The sequence below is a fragment of the Dromiciops gliroides genome, chromosome 5 (genome assembly GCF_019393635.1).
Source record: "Dromiciops gliroides isolate mDroGli1 chromosome 5, mDroGli1.pri, whole genome shotgun sequence".
Classification (NCBI taxonomy): domain Eukaryota; kingdom Metazoa; phylum Chordata; class Mammalia; order Microbiotheria; family Microbiotheriidae; genus Dromiciops; species Dromiciops gliroides.
This window is the reverse complement of record NC_057865.1, coordinates 168,593,111-168,617,351: the sequence shown is the minus strand read 5'-3', so window position 1 is coordinate 168,617,351 and position 24,241 is coordinate 168,593,111. Positions and strand designations below refer to the sequence as shown.

Here is a 24,241-nt window from a genome sequence, read left to right as displayed (position 1 = left end):
AAGTTCTGCAGATGGAAGGCAGCTTCCTACTGGAGTGTTTTTTTTTTCTTTTCCCTCAAACCTATGCCATTTTAATTTACTTTGGGAAGAACTGTCTGCACCTACAATATGTTCTTTCATATTCCATGTCATATCCGGTTACTCAGGGCAAAACATGTTAATGTTTAGTTGTTTGGGGATTAGGAAAATAAGACATAATATGATCACCTGTTAGACAGAGCAGCCAAGTCTGATATACTATTTTTTTTTCTTTCCTCTTTTGAAAGCCAGCTAATGTGAAGGCATTTCAAGATGAAGGCTTTTATTTTTGAGGAACTAAAACAGAGGGATACTGTAATATTGTCTGTGAGAGCTACATTTACCCTGAGGCATTTATCAAAAAATGTACTTTATTTCTGATTACATCACTCTGACAGCTGGGATGGGAAAGCGAACACACTGGGATGTTGTCAGGAACTATCACTGGCTTCTTTTGATATCTATCGGATTGCGTTTTTCTTCCACTGACCAGAAAACTCATCTGGTTCAATTCTATCTGAATGTCAATAATAAAAAATAAAAAAACAAAGCTGAAGCTTCATGACAAAAAAAAAGAAAAGAAAGAAAAATCAAAGCACCAGACCTTCCTATTTCTTTCCATGTACTTGCCTAAAGACACAGTTCTGTTTGATGTACATACACAATTTAATATGACCTTCTACAAAGATGCAATGTTCAGAATGAGAAAATCCATCACTTGAAATATTTGAAAAAAAAAGTTCATTATCCTCCCTTTATTCTGCCTGCAACTTTTTTAGAAAAAAGACATTCTTGGCAAATATAGAAAGAACACTGATCACTTTTTGGTTAAAAGAGAAATCTGCAAAGGTGTCACTTGATTTACCTTTGTGTTGCAATGCCAGGACACAAAGAACTAAGAACTTTTGCTTATAGAATTTGCCAGATAAAGTGATCATATAACATTTAAAAGAATCACTATAATGATCCAATACTGACATCCTATCTCTGAGCCTTGTACCCTTTTGGAAGGTGTCCCTAATTTCTTTAAGATAAGGCCAGCAGGGGGTGGCTAGGTGCCGCAGTGGATAAAGCACCAGCCCTGGATTCAGGAGTTCCTGAGTTCAAATCCGGCCTCAGACACTTAACACTTACTAGCTGTGTGACCCTGGGCAAGTCACTTAACCCCATCGCCCCATAAAAAAAAAATTAATTAATTAAATAAAAATTTTTTAAAAAGCAAGATAAGGCCAGCAGAGAATTATCTCTGATAGATCCCATCAAGATAGAAAGGCTTTGGTACAATGGCTGGCAGCTGCAAAGTAGCAACTTTAGGATTTTAATGATTGATTGTTTTCCCATTAATCAGAAATACCGGAAAGGAGAAGATGCTGGTTCAGTGAGGTAATGTGCCCCCTCCCCCCTCCCCTTATTTCTTCCAAGCAAAGACTGGGTTATCACTTGTTAGCTATGTTTCAGAGGCAATTCTTTGGGGGATATCAGTTGGATTCATTGACTGAAGTCCCTTGCAGTTCTGAAAGTCTGTAATTTTAAACACTGTGACAGAATATATACTTGTCATTCTATGATATCCTGAGCTATAGAAAGAGAGTCTAGTTAACAAGTACAAAAGGTTTTTGGCTACTGTGACCAATGAACCTGCCTACTGAAGGATAGATGGGTTGAATTTACATTGTCGGTAGATGTTTGTGGTACTCACACCAGTGAAAGCATGGGTCTTTTGAAATATTGAAGAGAAAAATACAAGACCATTCATCAGCTCTAATAAATAGCTTTCAAGGTATTAAGAATGACTATCTCTTTGTTAGAGATGAAGACATTGAATAATAAACAAGGCATCAGTCCAATCTCTCTTAGATAAATGTAATTGATGTCAAACTCAAAATGTCCAAGAAGTCATTATATTTACCCACAAGTCCATGCTTCTTCTGAACTTCTCTATTTCCATTGAAAGCACCACCAGACTTCCAGGAACATAGGTTTACAACATCAGAGTCTTCTCCAATTCCTTCCTGAGTTTCCCTAACCCGACATGTTCAATCATGTGCTAAGTTCTGTCAAGCCTACCTACATAACACCTTTTTGCATTTGTCCCTTTCCCTCCATAACATGACCATTATTTTATTTATTTATTTTGCGGGGCAATGAGGGTTAAGCGATTTGCCTAGGGTCATACAGCTAGTAAGTGTCAAGTGTCTGAGGCAGGATTTGAACTCAGATCTTCCTGAATCCAGGGCCCATGCTTTATCCACTGCACCACCTAGCTGTCCCCACCCCCCACCATTATTCTTTTACATGGCATCATCACTCCTCAGGTTGTTGTCTATAACAGCCTCTTATTTCATCTCCTGACCTCAAGTCTCTCTTCTCTCCAATTCATTCTCCATACAGCACTAAACTGGCGAGATGTTCCTAAACCACTCTGACCATGCCATTCTTTACCCAATAAATTTAAGTGGCTAGCTATTATCTCTAGTATCAAATATATGTTCTCCTTGCATTTAAAACCCTATATAATCTGGCTCCACCCTTCCTTTCCCGTCCTGTTCCATGTTACTTTCCTTTACATATTTTATGTTCTAACCAAATCAGTTTTCCTGTATCTCCTTGCAACATTCCATTTCATATCTCTGTTTTGGCATAGGGTCTCTATCATGCCTGAAATGCTTTCCCCTTCCACTTCACATTTGCCTCAGAATCCTGAGATTTCTTCAAACTCAGCTTAAGGGCCACCTCCTATATGAAATGGCTCTTGACCATTGCCCTACATTAATATCTCTCTCTAAAACCAACAAACAAAACCTTTCTCATATTTATTCTCTATAGGCAGTTCGTTAAAAGGAAATAAATGGCAAAACAAATGCTACTCTACATTGATAAAGGAAGTTCATCACCAGGAGTGATGATCATATGTCTGGTTCAAAATGCTAGTTTACACATATCATCTATATCTGTATCTATTTCTTATTCTCTATGTATTTATAACTATAAATATGACTATAGATAGATAGATAGATAGATAGATAGATAGATAGATAGATAGATAGATAGATAGATATAAATATTTTGCAAGGCAATTGGGGTTAAGTGACTTGCCAAGGGTCACACAGCTAGTAAGTGTTATGTGTCTGAGGCTGGATTTGAACTCAGGTTCTCCTGGCTCCCGGGCCAGTGCTCTATCCACTGTGCTACCTAGCTGCCCCTCTAACTATATTTCACATGTAACTAGTGACTGGTGAAGCACAGTACCTGTGAGGATACATTGTATATGAAGGAGAGAAGTATTAACACAAAGCCAAACATACTAGGGTCTATGATTGGCACTCATACAAAATGTCATGTCATTCTAACACAGGAAATGATGTAATGTTTACATGCATTTTTGGAGTATAAGAAGAGTATGTAACTGGTTTCTGCATATGAGTCATGTAATAAAGAAATGAACTTTTGACTGGTTGCTTACATGGAACCAAGAATGTTAAAAAAAAAAAAGCCATGCAAGTGACTAATGTGGGCCTCTTGCATTCTCCTCCCTGGCTGTGTTTGGTTGTAGAGGCAAGTAATAATAGAAGCCTCTGTATGTGGGGAGGGGGTGTCAGTGGGGGATAGGGGTTGGACCCTTGCCTCCCCATCCAGGATGCTTACTATCTTTTAGCCTGAGTGATTACCTTGATGTTGCTTCTGACTCTTGTGTCTATTATTTTCTGATTCTGTATAAAGGAGTATTGGAGATGGCAATGTCTTGGTGAGCTTCAAAAGGTAGACGTGGCACGTTACCAAAAAGTCCATGTCCATCATCATAGCCTTGTAATGGGCTGAGCACCAATGCCAGTGATAATACATTGAGTATGCTTAATTTGGAAGTGAATTTGGTAGTGTGAATATTCATAGCCACTACATACTGAGTAGTGTAAATAAATGAATTACAAAATTTCCACTTCATATTTCTAATGGGCTGGAAGCAACTACCAAATTTTACATAATTATAATGTCAAATAGTATGAATTCAAAAACAAGACCACTTCATGGGATTCACTATTTTCATTAATTGGAACCTAGCTTAGATTTTGGGAAGTAACTTTTTTACTCCTGTTTTTGCTATATCTTCTCATTAAATATTTTTTAATAAAAGCTAATTTGTAATTTTTTTGTTAAAATGATACTGGTACACTAATCAGTGTTGATTGATATTGGAGAGTATTCACCAGAAGAGGTGTTTGAGAAAACAGCATTACAGATGCTCATTCCAACTTCTCAATGGTAGTTCTAGAACCCAGAAGGGGAATTATAGCTAGTCTTGCTTAGGAGATCAACTTAGAGACATAATTTTATAAGGATCCTCTGAGCTTAAATTGGTTACATAATATATACATATATGCTTTCCCCAGTACAATGTAATCTCCTTGACAGCAGAGGGTAATTTATTTTTTCTCTTTATGTCCCTATATCTAGCAGAGGGACTACACATAGTCATCATTTATTTCAGTCATTTTAGTCCTTTCTAACTCTTCCCAACTCCAGTTAGGTATTTTGGGTGGGCTTTTTTTTTGAACAAAGATACTGGAATGGTTTGTTATTTTCTTCTCTTGCTCAGTTTCTAGATGTGGAAACTGAGGCAAACATGGCTAGTGTGAGATTTAAAATTGGATATTAGATCATAAATCTCTCCTACTTAACCTTTCCCTTAATTTATCTCCCAAACTAGTAAATGGAAGAAGCTTTTGGTTTTCTAGATAGACCTTTTTATTTATTGTTATGGTAGTCACAAGGTGATGTTGATTAGAAGGATAGGAAAGTAGAAACACAATACAAATTGTCTTAAGTCTAAGCTTAGTCTATATTCCTTATAAAAAGTCACCAAACAGAAAAGGCCACCTTTGGAGAGAGAGAGTCTGTGCCGCGCCATCAGGAGTCCCGCCAAGCAGGCAAAAGCCTCCCTTCCGTTCTCTCCACCCCGGAAGTCGAGTCCCGCAGGCAGTCTGACGTGCGCAGCAGGCGGACTGTTCGTCTCCTCCCCAAAAGGGTGGTCCTTGAAAAACTGGCGTCTTTCAGTTATCCTAACCGACTGTTAAAAACTTTCATATTTTACCACACTAGTAAGGGACTAAGGCTGGATGACACAAGGTAAGTACTTAATAAATGCTTACTGGTCATTCAATTACACTTTTAATTTTATTCGGGCTGATTGATTGAGTCTTAATAATGGAAGATTCCTTTTGGTTTTCTAATCCTGCAGCTAGTTTTTATAAGCTTTTAAAAAAATAGCTGTAGCTTAGATGAGGACTTTTTTAATATTAAAAAGAGATGCCAGGGCATACAACCCAGCAGGGCCTGAAAGTGATTAGACCCAAGTGAAGCTCCATTAGGAAACAGAAATGTGTTAGAATGCCATGACATTTTGAATGAGTGCTGAACACAGACCCTAGCATGTTTGGCTTTGTGCTTGTACTTTTTCCCATGATATTTAAACCTTTTTTTCTCTTCAGAAGAAAATATGCTTTCCTGAGACAACTAATAGGATGTTTCACAGGTCACATGCTATTTTCAGGACTAAAGAAGAGAAGAATATGTAATGGATGGAGGGAATGAACATATTCTGCATCTCCTGGATGTTGTAAGCCCAGGTCAAAGTATTACCTCGGATTTTACTTTTCAGTTGCTATTTAGTTTCCTTTTCTTTTTTGCTCTTTGGTTATTTTGTGAGTTTTATCCATCAATCATTCTTGATGCATTTATTCACAGTCGAGATGTAAATGACTGCCTAAGGCAAGCTTTCTAATATTTGTAGACTTTTTTTTGGGGGGGGGGAATCTCTTCTCCTTTAAATGTATGTGCCTAATTCTACATGAATCAGAACACTTTTAGGCCTGATAGTCATGTGTTAAAATATCCCAGAAATAAGAGTGAAAATGATTTCAAGAGAATGTTGTCAGTCACCCACACCACTTCTTTTTTTTCTTTTTTTTTTTTTAGTGAGGCAATTGGGGTTAAGTGACTTGCCTAGGGTCACACAGCTAGTAAGTGTCAAGTGTCTGAGGCCGGATTTGAACTCAGGTACTCCTGACTCCAGGGCAGGTGCTCTATCCACTGCACCACCTAGCTGCCCCTCCCACACCACTTCTTAAAGTACATTTGCACTATGGAAAATTTTTCTTTCTTCCTCATCTTAGACCCTTCCATTTAGAATAACTTAAGAGTTGTTTAAGGGGATTTTGAGTCATCTGTGGAGTTACGTATACTATACATTGGCTCCTAATTCCCCCAGTTGTTGCCTCCCCATCCATTCCAACCCCACTAATGGAATTTATATTTATTGTATGTGTGTGTGCACATGTATGTTTATAACATTTCCCCAACAGAATAAAAACGAAGGCCTCACTGAAGGCCGCTTCATTTTTTTTGGTCTAAGTATTCCCAGTATATTGTAGAGTTCTTAGTAAGCATTTAAATAGATTTGGTAATTAATTGATTGATTGGTCTTTAGCTATCCTGGATTTACTAAATCTTGAACACCATTAAATTCATGTTATCATTCTAAAGTACAAGAAATGAAGGGAAGCTTAATAGCTTTTAATTCTCATTGATGTATAGAGAAAACTGTGGGTTCTTGAAAGTTGTGCCAGGTGAGAGCAAGCCTTGGATGACTGTAATGAGCTAAAAAAGTTTCAAGTACAATAATTGTGATGTACTACCTGGGCTTTAATTAAGAAACAATTTAGATAAGTTCATAGAGGATTAGCACCAATTTGACTATGTGATATGCTTTGGTCCCAAGAACATTAAAAAACCCTCTAATAAGTCATAGAGAAAATGTCTTCTGTATTGGTAGCCTAAACTGGTCCTTGATATATCCCTATTCAAAGTAAAAAAACTTCACTATCTTACTATTCAAAGATAATATAGCAGGGATATGAAGTAGAAAAGTTATTTTCTTTATTTCAGAGAAAAGAAAACACAAGGGTTTAGAAAGATTGTCTAAAGTCGCATAGTTAATTGATGAGAGAGCTAATACTAGAATCTTGGTATATTTACTTCAAGTCCACTACTATTTCTAGTGCACTACCCTTGACTTTATAGCCAAGATATTGGCACATAGATGTTGGCGCTTCCCAAGGTATATATGTTGCTATTCCTAATTTAGAGCATATATACATAAAAATAGTATCTTTATCACTTTCAATTTTGTCTGACCAATCAACTCTGAATTTATTAAGCATATACTATGTTCTGCAAGTGTTATGTGCTGACAATACAAATACAGACAATTCAATAATCCTCAGTCTCAAGATGCTTATAACTGGGAAGAAAAGTATATATTTATCTATATAAATATGCTTGAGATATCTGTATATATGCATATATCATATACATGCATGTACATACATACAGATATGTTTAACTATATGCATCTCTATTGATTGCATAGATAAATATGTCTGTATGTCTGCACACATATATATCTACATCATATATATGCATATATAATTTTCTATATTTTTATCTGTGCTATAGATGTCTTTCTATAAGTACATAACTATATATCATACCTACATATAGCTACCTATGTACATATTAAAAATATCTCTAGCTCATCTATATAGATAGATACAGAAGAGATAGATATGTACACAGAAGGAATAAGGGGGATCATAAAAATCAAAACATATAAATGCAATATAGGGAAGAAGATCAGTAGTAGTTGATGGGATAAGAAAAGTTACTAGTATTTGAGCTACATCTTAAAGTAAAAGAAAAATTACACATTGTAAAAGTAAAGAGAAACAGCATTCCAGACAGGGGGAAATGCCTGTGAAAATGTAGAGAGATGGAGGACAGAGGACCATGAATGAAGAATAGAGAAGCCAGTTTGACAAGATTTTAGAGTACAGGGCAAGTAGTAGTGTGCAATGAGGATGGTAAGATATGTTGGGAATGAATATAATGGGTTTTAAAAGCTAAAGCAAAGAGCTTACATTTTTTTTTCTAAGAAGTTAGAGAACCTGGGGCATCTAGGTGGCACAGTGGATAGAGCACTGGCCCTGGAGTCAGGAATACCTGAGTTCAAATCCAGCCTCAGACACTTAACACTTACTAGCTGTGTGACCCTTGGCAAGTCACTTAACCTCGATTACGTCAACTAAAAAAAACAAGTTAAAAAAAAGAGAACCTTTGGAGTTTATTGGGTAAAGGAGTTATACGTTTGGGTTGATGCTAAAGGAAAATCACTTAGGCAGCTGTGTGGAAGATATGTTGGTATGACAAGAGATATGAGGCAGAAACATGAGTTAGGAATCCATTGAAATAATCTAGGCAAGAGATAATGAGGGCATGCACTAAGGTGTTGATTATATGAGTAGAATAAAAATGAAGGATGCAAGGGAGGCAGAGATGATGAGAGTTGGCAAAAGACTGAAAGCTAAGCAAGAATAAAGAGTTAAGGATAGTACCAAGGTTACAAATCTGGAATACTGGAATAATGATGGTGTCTGAAACAGATATAGGGAAGTTTGGAAAAGTGAATTTAGAGGAAAAGAAAATCAATTTGAACTTAGTTTGAAAGTGCATATTGTCTTTGCAATGATTTGAAAAGTTTAAAGGGTGATTAATGATATGGGACTGAAGTACAAAGGAGATACTGGGGCTGGTTATTGAGAATTTCTGGTCAGTTCTATAGAGCTGATAATTAAATTCATGTGAACTGATAAAAGTGCAGAGAGAAAAGAGAAAAAAGTCTAGGTCAGAGCTTTGGGAAACAACCACCATAACTTATTGTGAAATAGACAATAAACTAGGAGACTGAGAAGAAGCCAAGCAGGAGGGAGTAACTCACTATTGGAAAGAAAAGCCAGGAGGAGATTGTTCATCAAGTTTCCATGTGTCAGAGAGGTCAAGAATGATGAAAACTCAAAAAAGACAATTACATATGGCAATTAAGATATCATTGGCAATTAATAGATTATAAAAGATATTTTTTATAGTTTCTTGACAGAATCACTCAGCCATTTTATAGTTACAGATTTGTCTTCGGAAGGGATGTTAATAGACACCTAATCTGTTAGGAGCAGCTAGGTGGCACAGTAGATAGAATATTGGGCCTGGATTCAGAAAGACTTGAGTTCAAATCTGTCCTCAGACCTTTACTAGTTGTCTGGCACTGGAAAAATCACTTAACTCTGCATCAGTTTCTTTATCTGTAAAGTGAGTTAGAGAAGGAAATGGCAAACCACTACAGTATCTTGCCAAGAAAACCCCAAATAGCATCATCAATTATCAGATATGACTGAACAAATCCAACTCTTTTTATTATATTTATAAGGAATTCAAGGATCAGGTAGCTAAGTAATTTATCCTTGAAAGATGAGACTCAAATCTGGGTTATCAAATTGCAAATCAAATGATCTTTTCCCTGCATTATTTTCCTTCTTTGGTTAATTCACAACAAATCAAAAGTGTTTAATTTTTTGAGCAATACTTATAAGCTATATGATCCTGGGCAAGTCACTTAACCTTCTCTGTCTCAGTTTCCAGCACAATAAGGAGCTATTTGCTGAGTAATATGACATAGCAAGCTTTTTCCAAGAGGGGGTAAAAATAAGGATAATAATAATACCTAGATTAGAGGGTTTTTGTGGGGATTAAATGAGATAATATGAAAAGTACTATGTAAGCTCTTAGCGAAATTTTACCTATCATCATCATCATCGTCACCTCAAAATTCTTGATAATTAACTATTGAAATGTTAAAGTTTAGTGGGATTTCCATGCTGTCATACCTGAGGAACACATACCATTCTTCTTAATCAGTATAAAATATCACATATGTATGAAAAGCATGTCAGCTAAAAAAAGCTTAGGGCTTTGGTCTTTATTTCAACTGGATGTGCATGAGCAGATGTTTATTTATTTCAACACTTGGTGAGTTGAGACTACAGTATATTTGCCTGAAAAGTAAAAGGATAGCAGATGAGATGACTAGGAGAGTGAACAATGAAATATACAGTCTTATAAGAGTTGCTGCAGAAATAATGCCAGGCAAGGAGAGTTTATGAAAAGAATGAATAGCAGTGATAGTTGCTGATGTATAAGTTGGGCTTCCTTTCAATTCCCCTTTGAAGGCTTGCTTTTTTTTCATAAAACCCTTCCAGAGTGATGATATAGCAGTGGCCTTGATCACTACAATGCTTAGGGCATAACAGTACAAGAGTGAGAGATTGAAGAGGGTATGCAGCTTTAAGATTCTATGATTCTGGAAACATCAAGGTGATGATTTCTCAACGGATGAGAGCTGCACTTCCAGCAGACCTACATAGAAAGCACAATAGGGAGCTACTTGCTGAGCAAAATGAGGTAGCAAGCTGTTCCCATAATAGGGCAGCAGGCAAGAATGGATATGAGGCGTGCCATAATTTCTAGCTCATGGGGGACACCCAGCTGTGAGAATCTTAGGATGTCCAAACCCATTGACCATTCTTTGTCCCAAGAAGTTTGGCTAAGTCATAACAACATATGCTATATAAAAGCAGAAGAAATGGCTAGGATCCTGAAGAGAAAGAATACAGAAATCTTGCTGAATATGTAAAATATCTATTGGGTAAACAGCAACCACCCATGTAAAGAGACTCGAAATAAAACTAGGGTCATCCTAAGCGTTCTCAGTATCAGACAAAATATAAAGAGACCTGTATACACTTCTAAAAATAAACAAACAAACAAACAAAAAATCTAAGGAAGCAATTAGTGCATCACAAAGTTGTACCAAAGGACTGACAGGAACAGCTAAACTGAGAAACAGTCAACCTTCCCTGATAGAAGAGAAGAAGGAGCTCTGATAGATAGGGAAATATTCCAGGGAAGTACTGCAGGGCCACAATATGTCTTAAGCCAAAATGTCAAATTCTTCACTTTTCTTCACTTCTTAGAATTACTACCTGATTTCTATGATATTTAACCACATACGGCTTTAGGATGAAGAGAAAAAAAAAAGAATGAGTTTTTAAATTTTCAGCTGTGAGGCACTGACCAGAAGTGAATGAGGAGCTAAATAGATGTTCTAGCCTAAACTCCAGCATGCCCTGCATATATGTCCACAGGACAAAAAGATTGCAGGCTTATGCAGGACTGAATGGTGCCCAAATTAGAGAGTCAGCTGATAACCTTTTCTCTTTCCTGTCCTTCCTTAACTTGACTATGATTTCCAAGTTTGTTCAGGATAGAATTCCTCCTTTCCATAAAGGACAGAATCAGTCTAGCTCTAAAAAGATGGGAGAACATATCTCTAAATAGAAAAGAACAGGCAATTATCTAGTTTAAAGACATTAATCAAATAAAAGGCATCTAAGCACTAGCACAGAAATGCATTTTCTTCTGGAAAGGAAGTGGATAAGGCAAAAAAAAAAGAGGAGAAGGGAAATCAAGTTCAGAGAGTAAAATTAGAATTCTATGTAAGAGAAAAATATCAGTGCAGCACCTCTTAAATTAAACTTAATTGAACTAGATTAAGCTGAATTAAAATTGATTAGCCAGAACCTGACATCATTATGAATATGAATAATAATAATTAATAATGTTTATTCAGCAGCAACTGGATATAGGATAAGACACAGTTCTTTCCCAAGGGCTTATATTCCAAATTAGGGAGACAGACCAAGGTACACTGAAAAGAATTAAGAGGAATAGACTCTGAGGAGAAAGACTTGCCTATAGGGAAAAGACAACCTAACAGCACCGAATCCAATAGGAGACTTTTTTCCCCAATATTCTTGGAGAAGGTTATAGAAGAATTGGTTTCTCCAGTGGGATCCATACAAGATATTGAACACTGTTCGGTATATGTATATGGTGGGAAAAAGAAAGTGAGAAGGGGAAAGGATCTCAAAGCTTCAAATACAGATTGCTAGGCATTCATTAAGATGAATGATTGCTTCATTTGAGAGAAAGAACAGTTACCAAATCAGTCAGTAAATACACTTTTTAAATATACCTACTATGTGGTGGGAACTAAATACTTATCACCTAGCTACCTTATATGTGCATCCCTTTATTAAAATAAAAGTTCCTTGAAGGTAGGGATTATCTCACCTTTGTATTTGTGTTCCTAGACCCTAGCATAGTGCCTAATTCATAGTAGGTTTTAATAAATGCCTATTGAGTGATTTATTAATGGATTAATTATGGTCTTTCATGCATTATATATCTTTGCAACTAAAGGTAATAGTGAGACTGCTCCAATCAGCATCATTTGGAACAACAATTTTAATGCATCTTTAACCACATCACTCCATATAATTGTGAAACCCTGTTGTGGTGTTATTCTGAATGCCACTTTATAACATTGTTCCTATGGGACCAGCCACCCAATGTGATGTCATTTTTCCCATAATCACATTTTGGTAGAACCAATTAGCAGCATTAAATGGGTCATACCTATACTCAATGATCAAAAATTATTATTTTTTTCATGCATTTGGTTTGTTTTTAATCTTTTTAATAACATTCAGTAGAAATGAAATGATTCATTTAGTTTCTGATTTCTCTATGAGCCAAATTTAGAATTATATAGAGGGATACTAAAGAGACTGATTTTCTCATGTGGCTCATAAATTGAATCCAAAGATAATTCCAGAAGTGGTTTTCCATAAGTGTTGTCAGTGAAGGCAATAGCATTTAACAAATATGTAGCCATATTGTTTTAAATATTCATCTAAATAATTTATTGGGTACATTTATTAAAGAAAATAATTATTACTTTGTGATCTCATATTATGTATCAGGACCATCAACTACTCATAAATGTGCATCCTGTATTGTAATTCTCAGCCATTTACTGTCCTCTCAAAAAGGAAGAGAGTTCTCAATACTAGTTTTTTTTTTTTTATCTTAACTAGTAATGAGGACTCCTTTTCTAATGTAATTTCTGAAGGCTACTGGTAGCTTGTTCAATTAAGTTAACCTAAAGGATTAATGAAATGGTATTAGTCAAGTAAGATCTGTCAGCCTCTTAAAAGGTAGCTATCTTCCATGTTGGATGACCATTTACTGTGAATGTTGTAGAGGGGACACTGGCTTTAGGAAGTTGAATGAGATGGGGCAGCTAAGTGGCACAATGGATAAAGCAACAGCCCTGGATTCAGGAGGACCTGAGTTCAAATCTGGCCTCAGACACTTGACACTTAAAAGCTTTGTGACCCTGGGCAAGTCACTTAACCCTCATTTCCATGCCCCCCCCTAAAAAAAATGATGAATGAGATGACCAGCCAACTACAAAGATATTTTATTCTTTTCTCAAAGCCACATAATGGGAAAGTCTCCAAATCATAATCTGATATTTCTTCTATCTTACTTAATTTCTTGGAGTAGAAGCAAGCAAAAATTGCTGGGGGCAAATTCTGCCTAGAAAAATAAAATTTTACAATGTTTACAATATTTAAAGGGACAGAGCCGAGAAAAGGGACAAAAGGCAGGGACTCACATAAGTTTTCCCAAATTTCCCCCAAAATACCTTTAATAAAATGCCTCAAAACAAATTTTGGAGTGGCAGAACCCACAAAAGGATGGAGTAAAACAATTTTCCAGCCCAAAACCACTTAGAAGGTTGGTAGAAAAGATCCATTGCACATGGTGAGAATGGAATACAATCAATTTCAGGTCAAGCCAACAGAGACTAGGCCACAGAATTTAGAATTTTATTTTTCCCAAACTATATTTAAAAACAAATTTTAAGATCAATTTTTAAAACTTTGTGTTCCAAATTCTCTTCCTCCCTGCCTCCACAACCCCCCAAGAAGTCAAGCAATTCAATATAAGTTATACATGTGTAGTCACACAAAACATTTCCACATTAGACAGATTGTGAAAGAAAACAGAACAACAACAACAAAAAACTTTAGCAAAATGAACAAACAAATTAATTATATTTTATTCTGTATTCAGATACCATCAATTCTTTCTCTGTAAATTGATTGCATTTTTCATAAGTCCTTCATAGATGTCTTGGATCATTGTATTACTGAAAATAACTAAGTCATTCACAGCAGATCATCTTACAATATTGCTGTTATTTTGTATATAGTACATTTCATTTTGCATCAGCTCATGTAAGTCTTTCCAGGATTTTCTGATAGGTTCCTGCTCATCATTTTTATATAGTAAACTGCATTTACATAGTACTTTAAATAGAAATTTCCTTAAAATAAACCCATAATGTTAATTAATGCAAACAAGAATGATAGATAACATTTATGAAGTACATTATACCTGACAAAGAATTTTCTTCACAATCACCCAGAAAAATTAATTTTATCATCATCATCACCACTACCATCATCATCTTAAATTGCTCTTGCCCCATCTTCAAATTTTTTTCACAATTAATATTGCTAACTGTATTTCCCTCAATCTTATTCCCTCCCCATGATATTTACTCTATTTTCTACCTTCTTTTACCCTTTCCCTCCTCAAAAGTGTTTTGCTTATGAATGCCCCCTTACTAATCTGCCCTCCTGCCTTTTAACTCCTGCCCCCATTCCCTTTCTCTCCTACTTTCCTGCAGGGTAAGCTTACATTACTATACCCAACTGAGTGTGTATATTATTCCCTCTTTGAGCCAATTCTGATTAGAATAAGGCTCACTGCCCCCTTGCACCTCCCCCATTTTCCTCTCTACTCCTAAGCATTTTCTTGCTTCTTCTTTGTAAGATATTTTACCCCATTCCACCTCCCCCTTTCCCTTTCTCCCAGTGTATTCCTATCATCCATTAATTTTTTAAAGATATTAACCCTTCATATTCAACTCATAGCTGTAACCTCTGTTTAAATATAATCCATTCAGCTGCCCTAATAATGAGAAAGTTCTTATGAGTTACAAGTATCATCTTCTCGTGTAGGAATGTAAACAGTTTAACCTTTTCATACCCCTTATCATTTCTTTTTCCTATTTACCTTTTTATGCTTCTCTAGGGTCTTGTATTTGAAAGTCAAATTTTCTATTCAGCTAAGGTCTTTTCATCACAAATGTCTGAAATGCCTCTCTTTCAGTGAATTCCCATATTTTACCCTGAAAGATTATACAAGTTTTGCTGAGTAGGTGATTCTTGGTTGTAATCCCAGTTCCTTTACCCTCCAGAATACCATATACCAAGCCCTCTGAACCTTTAAATATAGAAGCTGCTAGATCTTGGGTTATCCTGACTGTGGCTCTACCATAAGTGAATTGTTTTGTTCTGGCTGCTTGCAATATTTTTTCCTGACTTGAGAGTTCTGCAATTTGGCTATAATATTCCTGGAGGTGTTCATTCTGGAATCTCTTTCAGGAGGTGATCAGTGAATTCTTTCAATTTCTTGGCAAATCATTTAAATTCTCTAAGCCTCAGTTTCCATATCTACAAAATGAAGGGGTTATATTTGATGGCTGTTAAAGTATCATTCGCCTATCAATTAATGATCCTATGATTCAATGGTCTAACAAACTGAGAATATTTAATAAATACTCAAAGGCATTTTTATGGGAGTCCTCAGATCAGAATATACAAGTACATAGCAATGAACACACTAAACTGGCTCTGAATTAACTTCATGAATTAATCCTATATGAGGAAGGGAACATCACAGAATGCAGCACTTAAAGAAATGTAATAATTATTTGGCAAAGGAGATTAGCTAGTGACAAGGAAATTTATATACTCAAATACCTAATATTCTTCCTGTAGAGTTAACAAATATTTTTTTTTAATTTTGTCTTTTTTTCTTTCACTGTAATCAATTACAACTATTTTTCTCTCATTCATATCTATTTCTTACTGGAAGAAAAAGAATACTACCTTAAAAATAAGGCATAATCAGGGGGCAGCTAGATGGCGCAGTGGTTAAAGCACCGGCCCTGGATTCAGGAGTACCTGAGTTCAAATCCGGCCTCAGACATTTGACACTTACTAGCTGTGTGACCATGGGCAAGTCACTTAACCCCCATTGCCTAAAAAAAAATTAAAATTAAAAAAAATAAGGCATAATCAATTTCCAGGGGTGGAGCCAAAATGGTGAAGGAAAGGCAATAATGTCTCAGAACTCATGACACAATCACTCCAAAAAACCTCCAAATAATGCCATAAGGGAATTCCTTGAGCAGCAGTACCCACAAAAGAATGGGTTGAGATCATTTTCCAGTCAAAGACAACTTATAAGGTCAGCAGGAGGGGGCTGCTCTGCCAGGGAAGGAGTGGAGCCCAACCCTGTGGTCATGCTGACACAGATTCAGTCCCAGGCAGGCCTCACCAGAGAAAGATACTCTGAGAGTCTCTGAATCAGCTGAAGTAACAGCATCTTCTGGAATTCATCTCACAGTCTGGTGAGAGGTATGAGCAGTTGACCAGGGGGAATTACAGTGATCTCTGCTAGTGCTGAGGAAGAACTTGGGTGTTTTGCCTCTACTGGAACCAGGAAGTAGGCTTGAGTGATGGTGCCCCATGTGGGGAAGGGGTGCAGTCACATCAGAACTAACAACCACAGCACACAAAGTGTTGCTGCCTGGTTAATTAGCAAGTTGGTCTGGGGTTATCCATGGACCAGAGAACAGCCCAGGCAAGTGCATAACCTCCCCTCATTAAATCATACCACCTGGGACCCCCTGATGCTTGGGACAGTACAACCTGGAAACAGTGCCCCACTTTAATAAGGAGTTAACAGTCAAGGAAAAGACAGGCAAGATGAGCAGACAGAGACAGATGTGGACCATAGAAAGTTTCTTTAGTGACAAGGAAGATCAAGGTGCACCCTCAGAAGAGGATGGCAATGCCAGGGCTCTTACATCCAAAACTTGCAAGAAAAATATAAATTAGTCTCAGGCCATAGAGGTGCTCAAAAAGGACTTTGAAGATAAAGTAAGAGAGGTAGAGGAAAAAATGGAAAGAGAAATGAGAATGAAACAAAATTCAACAGCTTGAAAAGATAAATTGGCCAAATAGAAAAGGAGGCACAATAGCTCTTTGAAGAAAATCATTCCTTAAAAATTAAGATTGAGCAAATAGAAGCTAATGACTTTATGGGAAATCAAGACAGAAAGCCAACCCAAATGAATAAAAAAAATAGAGGTCAACATGAAATATCTCCTTGTAAAACAGCTGACCAGGAATATAGATCCAGGAGAGATCATTTGAAAATTATTGGCCTACCTGAAAACCATAATCAAGGAAGGAACTTAGACATCATCTTCCAGGGAAAAATAGCACTGATACTCTAGAAACAGAAGGTAAAGTAGAAATTGAAAGAATCCGCTGATTATCTCCTGAAAGAGATCCCAAAATGAAAACTCCCAAGAATATTATAGCTAAATTCCAGAGCTCCCAGGTCATGGAGGAAATATCACAAGCATCCAAAAAGAAACAATCTAAGTACTGTGGAGCCACAGTCAGGATAGCACAATATTTAGCAGCTAATTCATTAAAGGATCAGAGGGCATGGGATATGATATTCTAGAGGGAAAAGGAATTGGGATTACAACCAAGAATCATCTACCCAGAAAACCTGAGTCTAATCTTTCTGGGGCGAAAAAATGGGACTTTAATTAAAAAGTGGAGTTTCAGGTATTTGTGATGAAAATACCTGAAGGGAATAGTAAATTTGACTCCCAAATACAAGACCCTAGAGAAGCATAAAAAGTAAACAAAAAAAAAAGGAATTAAGAGGGATATTAAAAGGTTAAATGATGTACATTCCTGTATGGGAAGATGATATGTCTAACTCATAAAAACTTGCTCAGTATTAGGGCAGATGATAGGAATAATTTTAAACAGAGGGTACGGGTGGGAATTGATTATGAAGGGATGATATCTGTAAAGCATTTTTTTGTTCATCTATTTTTGTTTCTGTGTTGTGACTAGAGTTCGGTGACTTGTCTGGAGTCCTGCAGTGGGTGAGTGTCTTTTGTCTGGGGCTGGATTTGTGCTCAGGTCCTCCTGTTTCTAAGATGGGTGCTTTGGCCAATGTGTCACCTAGCTGCCTCATGATCTTTAGGATAAAATTGAAGTGTAAGAGGGATGCACTGCGGGAGGGGAAAGGATAGAGGTAGAATGTGGTGAAATCCCACATTAAAGCAACAAGGAAGGCTTATGGAATGGGAGAAGATATGGGGGAGAAGCAGGGCAGTGATTGGATTAAAGACCATAATCTCATCAGAGTTGGCTCCAGGAGGGAATAATATACATATTGAATTGGTTGGAGTAATCTATTTAAGCAGGGCAGAGAATGAGTCTTACACTCATCAGAATGGGCTCAAAGACCTTAATCTCATAAGAGTTGGCTCAAATAGAGAATAACATACACACTAAATTGAGTGTAGTAATCTATATAAACATGCAGAAAAGTAGGAGGGGAACTAGATAAGGAGGGAGGGGTAAAAGAAGGGAGGGCAGATTGGGAGAGGGGGCATTCAGAAGCAAATCACTTTTGAGGAGGATAGGGTGAAAGAAGACGGAAAATAGAGTAAATAAGGAATAGGATTGAGGGAGACAGTTAACAATAGTAACTGTGAAAAAATTTTGAAGCAGAGGCAAGAGTAATGTAAGATGATGATGATGATGATGATTGATTGATTGATGATTACTGGATGAAGAATAGTATTATTGATGACAATAAGGATGGATTAATGATGATGATAATTGATTGATGATGATAAAACCTGGTATTTACAATGCTGGGTTATTGTGAAGAAAATTCTTTGTCAGGTATAAGGTACTATATAAATGTTATCTATTACTCTTGTTTCAAGAATCAACCTCGGGGCAGCTAGGTGGCGCAGTGGATAGAGCACCGGCCTGGATTCAGGAGTACCTGAGTTCAAATCCGACCTCAGACCCTTAACACTTACTAGCTGTGTGACCCTGGGCAAGTCATTTAACCCCAATTGCCTCACTAAAAAAAAAAAAAATTAAAAGAATCAACCTCTAGCTGGTGCAGTGGATAGAGCACTGGTCCTGGATTCAAGAGGACCTGAGTTCAAATCCGACCTCAGACACTTAATACTTACTAGCTGTGTGACCTTGGGTAAGTCACTTAACCCCAACTGCCTCACCCCCCCAAAAAAAATCAACCTCATGGATTTATTGTAAGGAAATCTCTCTTTAAAGTACTATATAAATGTAGTTTATTATATAAAAAATTATGTATATGATGCTATCAGAAAAACTCATAAATACCTACATGAGCTGATGCAATGTGAAATGTCCTGTTTACAAAATAACAGCAGTACTGTAAGATGTGAATGACTTGTTTATTTTCAGCAATGCAATGATCCAACACAACTCTGAAGGTCCTATGAAAAATGCAGTACATCTACAGAGAGAGAACTGATGGTGTCTGAATACAGATTAAAACATATTTTTTTATTAGTTCCTTTATCTGTAGTTTTGTTTTTTTCAGTTTTCTTTCACTACCTTGCTAAAGTGGAAAATGTTTTGCATGACTGTTCATGTATTGCTTATATTGAATTGATTGGTTTTTTGGGGGGAGAGTGTGGGGAGGGAAGGAGGAAGAGAATTTGGAACACAAAGTTAAAAAAAATAAGGCATAATCAAGCAAAACAAATTCCTACTTTGCTCATTTTAAAAAAAATTATGTAGTTTATTCTTCTTGGCAAATGTTTCAGGCCTTTGAGAAAATAGGCATATTAATGTACTGGAATTTAAACTGTTAATTGATCTACTCATTCTAGAAAGCAATTTGGAATTAGGCCGCCAAAGTTAGGCCCCTTGACAGACAATACCACTGCTGAGCAGTGTTCAGGGAAAGATTAAAAGGATCCATAAGTACAAGAATATTCATAGGAGTATTTGTTTTTGTGGAATAAAAGAACAAAAACTAAGGAGCGGGTGCCCATCAATTGGGGATTGGCTAAATAAATTGTGGTATATGAACATAATAGAATGCCACTGTTCTATAAGACATGATACATTCAGAAAAACTTGGGAAGTTGTGTAAAATGGTATAGAGTGAAGTGAACAGACTCAGGAGAATAAATAGTAAACATTGTAAACATGAACAACTCTGAAAGACTTAAGAACTCTAATTAATGTAGTGACTAAGAGTTAGTCTAGAGGACCTGTGAAGAAGAATGCTACCTGATTCCTAACAGAGAGGTGATGACTTAAACACCATTTTTATTTTATAGTTTTTGGGTTTCTTTGTTTTGTTTTGTTTGTGTGTGTGTGTGTGTGGGGGGGGGTTATGTGTGTGTTTTATGAGGCAGTAAGGGTTAAGTGACTTGCCCAGGGTCTCACAGCTAGTAAGTGTCAAGTGTCTGAAACCAGATTTGAACTCAGGTTCTCCTGAATCCAGGGCCAGTGCTTTATCCATTGTGACACCTAGCTGCTCCCTAAAACCATTTTTAAAAAGTTGATGCTTGAAATGTTTATTTTAACAAATCATGCTTAGTATTTTATTGTAGGATTAAGTGATCTGTGGTAATTAAGCCTTCATCTTCTGTAAGATATCATTAGATCTAGAAAAGAAATATCCAGATCACGTGACTCAAAATCTTTATTTTATAAATAAGGAAACAGTTGGAAGGAGTTTGAAGTGACTTTCCCATGGTAACATAGGTTAAATGTGGCAGAGCCAGGATTTAAACTAGGTCTTTTAACTCCCAAAACATTTGGCACTACCATTAAAAGTGGTGGCAGCATAGCTGTAGTGCTGGCTGGGACTGTGTCATGCAAGGTTTATTTGTAGATTCAGTTATATAAGGCATGAAAAAAGCACTAGGCAAAAAGTCAGAAAATCCTGGTGCAAAACACTGCCTCAGACACAGAATTCTGGGCAACTTATTGAATTTCCATAAGCCTTAGTTTCTTCAACATCAAATTGGAGATTATAAATATTAACTAGTCAATCAGTCAACAAACATTTATACTTAATAAATGCCACGCAGTGTGATAAGCACTTAGGACATAAATTTACAAAGAAAAAAAAAAGATTTTCCCTGCCATCAAGGAGCATATAATGTAATGAAAGAAGACAACAGAAAAAAAAAAGCTGAAAATGAAGAGCAAAGGGAGAAGGTACCAGAATGGGGACATGGCAGAGAAGTCAAAGTTAAAAATGAATTCCTGCCTGCCATAGTTGCTATGTCGCCCAAATGAGATACTATGTGTAAAACATTTTGCAAAATATAATGTTCTATTTAAAAGTCAGTTGTCACCATCATTTTTACCAAACTGATTTTCAGGGGAAGGACAATTTAAAAAAAAAATCTAACCACTATAACATTTTCATCAACATCAACATAACTTAATTGATGAAACATATTTGTCCCTTTAATAGTCTTATAGTTACTACTTGATTGATTTATGCTATGAACTCCACAACACTGCTACATATCTAGAAAGATGTCTCCATTTCTTCATGTCATCCTTATTTTTCAAACTACTATGAGTTGGCCAACATTCTCTGGAAAATTCTTTCTCAAAGGTCACCAGTGTTCCCTTTTAAAATATACCTTTTATTTATTTTGTTAAATATTTTCCTTTTAAATCCTTTTTAAAAATTTTTGAGTTCCAAAATTTCTTCCTCTTTTTTAACCCTCACACTATGTGAAAAGGCAATTAATTTTACATCAATATAAATATGAAGTTATACAAAACATATTTCTACATTAGCCATGCCATAAAAGAAAGCAGAGAAAAAATAAGAAACAATAAAGAAACTACAAAAAAAGCTATTTTTCAATCTTCATTCCAAGTTCACCAGTTCTCTCTCTGGAGCTGAATGATGTTTTTCATTATGGGTCCTTTGGGATGGTCTTAGAAAACTCTCTTGATAAAAATATCTAAATCTTTCACATTCTTCCACTATTGCTATTAGTATGCATAATGTTCTCTTCCTTCTGTTCACTTTATTTTGCATCAGTTCCAATAAGTTTTCTCAGATTTTCCTGAAGCTATCTTGCACATCATCTTTTATAGCACAATAGTATTCCCTAGTTCATAGCTTACACCAACAGTTTATCAGCCCTATTAGTGGAGTTGTGTCCAAGACAATTCCAAGGGCGCAGCTAGGTGGTGCAGTGGATAAAGCACTGGCCCTGGATTCAGGAGGACCTGTGTTCAAAATCTGGCCTCTGACACTTGACATTTACTAGTTGTGTGACCATGGGCAAGTCACTTAATCCCCATTGCCCTGCCCCCCCAAAAAAGAAAAAAACAACTAAACAAAAAACAAAAACAAAACAAAAAACCAAGACAATTCCAAAATATTGGTGACAAAAAATGATTTCTACCACCAGATAGAGAACTGATGGAGTTTGAATGTAGATTGAAACAGAATTTTTCAATTCTTTATTGACAGTTTTGGATCCAGTAGGCTGCTGGAACAGGTTCCGGCGCTGCTACAGGTAAGATGTTAAAGAAAAAAGACACAGAGACACAGGATGGGATTGCAAGGGCCCCATGCACTCGGGTGGAGGCAAAAGGCAAGGTTTATTTGGACAGTATGACATATTTATACTTGAGGTGAGCAGAAGGAATGTCTTTGTGTAAAATTCACACCAAAAGAGCAGGATGAGGGGATTGGTTCCTAGATCTTGGGCCATTTAGGCCTTATCTATGATATGAAGGAGAATGTTTCTGTCCTTTGAAGTTTCCTTGGCGCCTATGCAAATGCATCATCCTTGGTGCCCAGCAAATGCTTCCTCATCCAGGAAGGATCATTGTGGTTTACAGCCCTCTTATCAAGAGCTAACCAAGAATCAGCGCATATTTTCTGGAAGGGGGGTTTCTGTCTGTGAGCTTTGTTCGAACAGTAAAAGGGGGACTTATGTTAGCCCCAAACACTTTATTTTTCTTGCTTTTTTGCCATATGGATAATATGAAAATATGTTTTTCATGATTTCACATGTATAGTTAAAATTACATTTTTGTGTGCTTACCATGGGTGGGAAAGGGTGGGACAGAGGGAATTTGAAACTCAATTAAAAATACATATATATGTATGTATGTATTTATGCCTATATACAAACTTTTTTTTCTTTTTTATAGTATTTTATTTGTCCCAATTGCATGTCAAAACAATTTTCAGCATTCATTTATACAAAATTTTGAGTACCAAACTGTTCATTACTCCCTCTGCTTCCCTCCTTCATATAGGTTATACATATGCTATCATGTAAAACACATTTCCATATTAGTCACAATTGTGAAAGAAGAAACAGATCAAAGGGAAAAAAGATGAAAAAGAATAAAGTGAAAAAAATATGCTTTTTCTGCATTCAGGGACCATCAGGTTTTTTGGGGGGTTTTCTGTTTTTAACCTGGGGATGTTGATAACATTTTCATTCATGAGTCCTTTGTATTTTCCTTAGATCATGTTGCAAGTAGAGCTGAGTCATTCATAGATGATCATCACACAATGTTGCTGATACTGTGTACAATGTTTTCCTGGTTCTACTCATTTGTGTTTGCATCAGTTTTCCAAGTTTGTCCAAGTTTTTCTGATATCTGCCTGTTCATCATTTCTTATTGCACAGTAGTATTCCACTACATTCATATTCCACAGCTTGGCCTGCCCGCAGCTTTGGCACCACCATCCGGGCCCCGGGCCCCCTGTGTTTGCCTTGGTGCAGATGCTCGGTCCTGTGCGCAGCGGTGGGGTGACGGCAGAGGGCAGCTGAGGTGGTTCCTGTCCCTGCACACATGCAGGTTTCTGGGTTATCCCTACAGTTGAGCTGCCAGTATAGTGACATGCCCCCTCTGACACTGGTGAGCATTAAGGACCATGTCCTCTATGTCTTGAAACTATATGATAAGATTGATCCAGAAAAGCTTTCAGTATCTTCCCACTTCATGAAAGACCTGGGCTTGGATAGTTTGCACCAAGTAGAAATTATAATGGCCATGGAAGATGAATTTGGGTTTGAACTTCCTGACATAGATGCTGAAAAGTTAATGTGTCCACAAGAGATTGTAGATTACATTGAAGATACGAAAGATGTGTACCAATAATTTTTTTTTTTAAATCAAAGAACTCAGATGATCCCAGCGAGTGTCTGAATGTGAGAACACATTATGAGACCATTGCTGCTGTTGTCGTAGTATTTCTGTTGGAACTATATTTAAAGTTGTCTAAATATGTGTTGGCGTTTAAAAAATAAATATATAAAGTCAATATTCTCAGGCCTTTTGCATATAGAATACTGCCTTTATATTAATTTTGTTTAATGTTTAAAAGAGATCTCATTGTTAAA

At 36.5% G+C, this 24,241-nt stretch overlaps 1 pseudogene; it reads left to right on the top strand.

The window, feature by feature from the left end:
• Nucleotides 1-23,999, top strand: part of LOC122728856 — a 92,234-nt pseudogene extending 68,235 nt beyond the window's left edge.
• The last annotated feature ends 242 nt before the right edge of the window (nucleotides 24,000-24,241 follow it).